The 6,353-nt window shown below is 31.5% G+C and overlaps 1 long non-coding RNA gene across 1 annotated transcript; it reads right to left on the bottom strand.

The window, feature by feature from the left end:
* Positions 1 to 215: 215 nt before the first annotated feature.
* On the bottom strand, positions 216 to 6,353 carry LOC139485866 (uncharacterized). The gene is made up of 3 exons (XR_011655418.1): positions 5,180 to 6,353; positions 2,385 to 2,472; positions 216 to 1,692 (listed from the first exon to the last, which is right to left on the bottom strand). It is a non-coding gene; the product is annotated as an uncharacterized lncRNA (long non-coding RNA).

Below are 6,353 nucleotides of genomic sequence, written 5' to 3'. Positions count from 1 at the left end.
CAGGAAGACAAAATTAACAACACAATACACATTACTCAGTCAATGATATAAGATAAATAGATATACTTTAGCATAGTAAACTCCAACATTTTGTAAAAATAAACACAGCTTTTTTTTTCTTTTTTTTTAATTTAATTTAAAACCGTGAGGTCTTTTTTACTCTGCCATCAACATGAATACTCTAAAAAAAATCATGATAATATGCCAATATTTATTAAGGTTTGAACAGTCTCCGGGACAAGTTTGCAATTCCGCTGAGTGCAAAAGTTGTCACCTTAATTTTTGGAGTTAAGTCAAAACAAAGTTGATAACTTGGTTGGTATTGGTTCCCTGATATTTGTCCTAAAATTTTTTGGATCTAGCACCACTGTTGAAAAAGTTATGCCCCTTTTTTCAACAATTTCCTCAGAGGAAAAGTACTTTTCCTCAAGGGAAATCAAATTTCCCTGAAGGAAAAAGATTTTTCCTCAAGGGAAATTGTTTTTTCCTCAAGGGAAAAAGATTTCCCTTAGGGAATTTGATGCATAATTATTTCCTTTGAGGAAATTCTATTTCCTTAGAGGAAATTCTTTTTCCTTAGAGGAAATTCTTTTTCCTTTGAGGAAATTTGCAGCTTCAAATTTTCCTTGGAGGAAATACTTTTTCCTGTGAGGAAATTTGTAGCTTCAAATTTTCCTTGGAGGAAATACTTTTTCCTGTGAGGAAATTTTTGACAAACACTTTTCCTTGGAGGAAAATTCAAGACAACAAATTTCCTCTAGGGAAATCATTGTTCTTCAAATTTCCTCTAAGGAAATTTCTGAAGATCAAATTTCCCTTAAGGAAATGTTTTCCCTTATTTTTACTTGTTGAACATTTCTTCACTACACCATGTATACAAACAGTATGAATATAATAATAACAAGACTGTATAATTGATGCAAATGATATTTAAAACTTTAATAAATGTTTGACTCAACATTTTAATGACATTGAAAATAATACAGTCTGACTGTTTAGATCTAGGTATTGTTTATACTTTTTTTATAAATTTAACTTTGATTTATAATTTTTTTTTGGAGCAAATGCTTCTATTTTCTTTGTAATTGTTTCAATGCGATACATTAATAAGCAACCAATTTGAATGTCATACCATTTGTGGTGTTCTAAAGAATTTGTTTATATATTTGCAGATTAAATAATAAAATAAACACTTTTCGTATTATTTTAAATTACAATTTCTTCTGTTTCAGCTTGTGTACAGTTATTCAATCCACTACGTAAGAATTCAGTGAATACATTATTCCATTCACTAAACAATTCCCTTCAATTCTAAGAGAAATCATTTTTGCAAATTGTTCTTCAATGATCTTCTTCTGTATATTTGATATGAGGGAGCAATGTAAATGAGTGGATAAAACTGGTGTTCCTTTTTTCAACAACAAAATAGTATTTGTTCAGCATTCTCCTTTCTTTTGATTAAGATATGTTGTTGCTTTTATGCAATAGTGTTTTTGTGTATCTATGATAGAACTCCATTTTGTTTATGGTCATTATCATGTGATAATGTTGAAATTTCCTATTTCTTTTTTGCAGGAAAGCACACATTCCATTTCAAATTAATCCAATTATGCACTATGTAAATAAATTTCAACTATAAGTTTCCTCTTCAGTAATGACCTATTGATCATGAAAACCAAGATGTCTGATCACCTATAAATACACAAAATAAACAAATAAAATGTTATAAATGGAGAGAGAAACAGCAATAAATGTTTTTCATGTGTATCTTTCCTTATTAAAATACATTAAGTAAACTTGAACTCGAGAAAAATAAATAACTGCGATGTAGACTAGAAAGTATAAAATGCCAAATAAAGTATTCACGAAAAATTAGTTGATTAACAGAAGTCAAGTCCCTGTTTGCAGGAAATTTACATCATTGGTTGTCTGGTGGAGAGTTGTCTTATTGGCAATCATACCACATCTTATTTTTATATAACCTTGCCATATTCCTATTGTGCCTGTCCAAAGTTCAGAGCCTGTAGCTTTTGTCAGTTTAGTCCGACACTAAAATTTAGTGGTTGTTGTTGTTGTTTCATACTGGTCATATTTATTTTTTGTAATTTATTTTGTTATAAACTAGGCAATTAGCATGATTAGTTTTACAGTTTGGATTGTTTCAATGTTTCATCTTTAGGTCTTTTATAGCTGCCTACTTTGACTATAGTATAGGGTATGGATTTTCTCATTATTGAAGGTCGTAACAGGCCTACAATTGCTTTCTCAAAGCCATGATAGTTTTCATATTTAATATACCACATCTTTTAATTTTTATAGTAATCATGATACTAGTAATCATCTTTCAAGTTCAATAACTTTTTTAAATTTAAAAGGTGCCTTACCATTTAGGTTTAGTTGGCTTCTGCAAATTTTACATTGCCTATCATTTCTGCTGTATATAATTTCTCTGTATCTTCTATAGTTCTTGTCCTATACATAAAAGAGTAAAAGTTGAATGACATCTTGCATCAATATTTTTTTCTGTTTAATGTACATTATGTATATTAATGTGTGTTTAATAAAAATCTAAACCATGAGTGTTTGATAAGCTTCTTGCCCTTATAGCTGGTCTTTAAGCTTTAAATGAATTTTAATGATCGACTAAAAAACTATGAGCACTGTGCAAATAAGACCCCTGCCCTCCAAAAAAAAAAAAACATGCACAAACAGTGGTATTTATTGACATAAAACATGTATATAATTTGGCTCCATTTATAGATATATATCTCAAGTGACTATAAGTTTAAGGCTGTGATTTTTTTTAACAAATCCATAAATTTCTAAAACCTTTCAAAGTTTTTGAAAATGGACAATTTTAAAATAACTTTGCAACAACTAAAGTTCCTTAACTCTGCATCTTATAAAAAAATATACATGATAAATAGGGAATGATACTCCAGCTTGCATATCATTCAAAGTTTTAAAGGAACATAACTGAAGAACGGTAAAAGTTTTACTACCAAAATTTGAAATTGATCTGATTAAAATTGTGATAAAAAGTATTTTTTTAAAGTTTAATAAAATTTGGTTGAGGGAAACTTAAGTTAGAAGGCCGAAACATTTTTTTCCATTTTTAAAGAACATAACTATAGAATTTAGTAAGACGTAAGAGAGACACTACCAAAATTCAAACTTAATCTGTATTTTGTGATAAGCATTGTGTATTGATTTCATAACATTTGGTTGAGACAAACTAAATTTTAGAGAACAGGAAACCAAAAATTCAGCATATTTTCCCCATTTCTAAAGGGGCATAACTCTGATACTCTAGTACAGTAACACTGACATCACCAAAATTCAAACTTGATATGAGAATTGTGATAACAAGCTTTTGTAAAAGTTTAATTGAATTTGGTTGAGGCAAACTAAAGTACTGTAAGAGAACAAAAAACAACTTTGGGACAGACGGACAATGTTCTGACAAGTGTTAAACATTATGCCCCCTCCACTTTGGGTCATAACAATAAAAAGGGAGTTTGTCAAGATATAAAAACAATTCACCAAAGTTTCATAAAAATTTGTGAAAGCATTCTTGAGACTATCCTAATCCCAAGTCATGATAGTACAATGACATAAATCAGATTTTTTTTTAAATTAAAAGGAAAATTATCATGTTTATGTTATACAAAAATAATTCACCAAGTTTCATGAAAATTGCTCAAAGCATTATTAATAGTATACGTACTGGAAAAATCCCCGCTTTTATGAATAAAATCCCTAACTTTAAATTAAAAATTTAAAATCCCTAAAAATTAAAAAGGAGCTTAATTATCATGATTATATCAATAGATAATTCACCAAAGTATTATGAAAATTTTATGATTAATGTATTCTAATTCCAAGACTATCTAAGACATGGTTTGTTTGAATTAAAAAAGTTGGAATAAAGTACCTGCTAGAATTCAGGAGAATAAGACCAAATCAGGCTATCTTCTAGATTATCAGACAATTGACTGTACATAGAAAAGGAATTTTCTTTTTCTTTTTTTCTTATTTAGCTATTTGTTATCTCTGTCCTTAATATATACTGAACTAAGCCATTTTTTCACATATTTTTTTTGTTTTTTCTCTCTTGTGACTTGTTATTTAACATAACAAAAAAAACCAAAGGCAATGAAAGAGAAACTGACAATGCCAAGGCAAAACATAAGATGCAGAAAAGAAAAACAAAACAAAACACTAAGCAACACCAACATCACCAAAAAACTAGTGTTGAATTCATGTGCTCAGTCAGTCAGTGAGAGTTCGCAGATCCTGACCTACTATATCTATGCTTAAAAACCTAAAAATCATATAGTTCTAAACATATTTTGTAAATTTATACTTGATTAAAATGTTGTCATAAATAGCATAGACACCTCTGAGTTTTGAGAACCACATGTGTTAATTGTGCGAGTATAATCATTGATAATCATGCACAAGATTGACTTTTAAAAGCCTATATATTGAAATTTTCTGAAAATATTGCATGCATTTATTAATATGACCAATTTCAAGAAATGCACAAAGATGTGAGATGATTTATATAATTGTAATTTCAGGAATTTACAGTAAAGGCTTTTATCCTCACGGCATTTTGCACTTTTCCTAATTCAGGAGCCAGAAGTTATGGCCTTTGTGACCTTTGTATGATTTTTATTTTAGTTTCTTTTTTTTAAATTGAAGAGTTATGTATGACGTCCATTATCACTCAACTAGTATATATTTTTGTTTAATGGCAAGCATGGCAAGCTAAAGCATGCCTCACAGGCACGGATCCAGGGGTGGGGGGGTGGGCTGAAGGTTGGACATGTTGGAACCCCCTTTCTTTATTGGACGATCAATGCATTTGAATGGGGACATGTAGTTGGACACCCCCCCCCCCCCCCCCCAAAAAAAAATTGTCCTGGGTTAGGAACCCCTCCTTTATATGACTAGATCCACCCCAGTCTCAGGTTGCGGGATTTTCTCGTTGCAATGAAGACCCATCGGTGACCTATGGCTGTTATCTGCTCTTTGGTCATGTTGTTATCTCTTTGATACATTCCCCATTTCCATTTCCATTTTCTTTTCGGTTCTTTTATAAATATTAGAAACGAGTTTGGCGCCTTTACAAAAATATAATTGTCTGTGCTGATAGGGGAGTATGTGTGCATACCAATATTTAAATTTTCTAGGCCTTCTTTTTGAATATTTTGTGCATTTCTTGGTAAAATACTGTCAGACCTCGAGTGCTGTTGTTTTACAAAAACGGTCAAGTAATGTAGGGGAAAGAAACTAACTAAAAAGACCAAAATAAGCCACAACTAATGGGGGTCTCATTGGGGGTTCTGTTCACGGATCCCGCTTAGTTACTACTTATTTTTTTAGATTCTCGCATGATGCCATCCCGCGTACACTATGTAAGTGAACAATTCTGCTATTTTTGTAATTTCCCATGTCCCGCTAAACTTCATTTCGCGTTTTCACGGCACAATAATTTGAGGGAGGATAGGACCTTTATCGGGACTGCGGGATCGGGTGTTTTTAAGCTCTGGATTTCGGGATTGACCCTTTCGGGATACGATAATTCTTTTTTCGAATTTCGGGACCTCTGGATTTCGTGTTTTTTAAGCCCGGGATTTCATGATTTCGTGTTTTTAAGCTCGGGATTTCGGGATCAGTACCCCTCCTACCCTCCCTCATAATTTGACTTTCATGTGTCACGTTTACAAAAAATACGCCTCGACAATCCCGAGTCCCGCTCAGACCCCCCTTATAGGTACATAATGAATAGTTTACTATGTAGTCAGTAGTCGGGTCAAATACACATGTATACACTTTTAGACGACCTTAGATTCATTTCACAGCGAAAATACTCATTTATATTGAACATTTTAGATCACTTTACATTTAGATTTTATAACTTTTAAAATAAAGACCATATAGATTTAAGATCATTTAATCGAAAGATTATAATTTGTCAATGCGCAACTGTAACCAGGTACTGAATTTTTTTTTTGCATGCGTTAAGTTAAAAGTGCCGGGAATAGAAAAGCAAGTTAAACTTCTCATCTGGACTTTTTAATAAGTCTGTATACCGGACCTCTTCTCTATTTTGGGATTGAAAAAAATCTAAAGTTAAAAATGCGGTTTTGAGCCTATTTCTTCTTTTTAATTTGGTAACACGTTAAGCCATTAGTGACACTAATATGGTATATTACCAATAATAAGGCCATATATTTCGGTGTGTAGAAATACCGCAAAAGACTTCTTAGTGCACTAAGAAGAAAGTTTTTGCATTAAGGACACTAAAACGATGTTTTAAGATCACAGCGAACATGAATATAAGA

Source organism: Mytilus edulis, chromosome 1 (genome assembly GCF_963676685.1).
Source record: "Mytilus edulis chromosome 1, xbMytEdul2.2, whole genome shotgun sequence".
In the NCBI taxonomy this organism is placed as follows: Eukaryota; Metazoa; Mollusca; class Bivalvia; order Mytilida; family Mytilidae; genus Mytilus; species Mytilus edulis.
The sequence above is the reverse complement of the archived record's forward strand: the minus strand, read 5'-3'. Positions and strand labels throughout refer to the sequence as shown.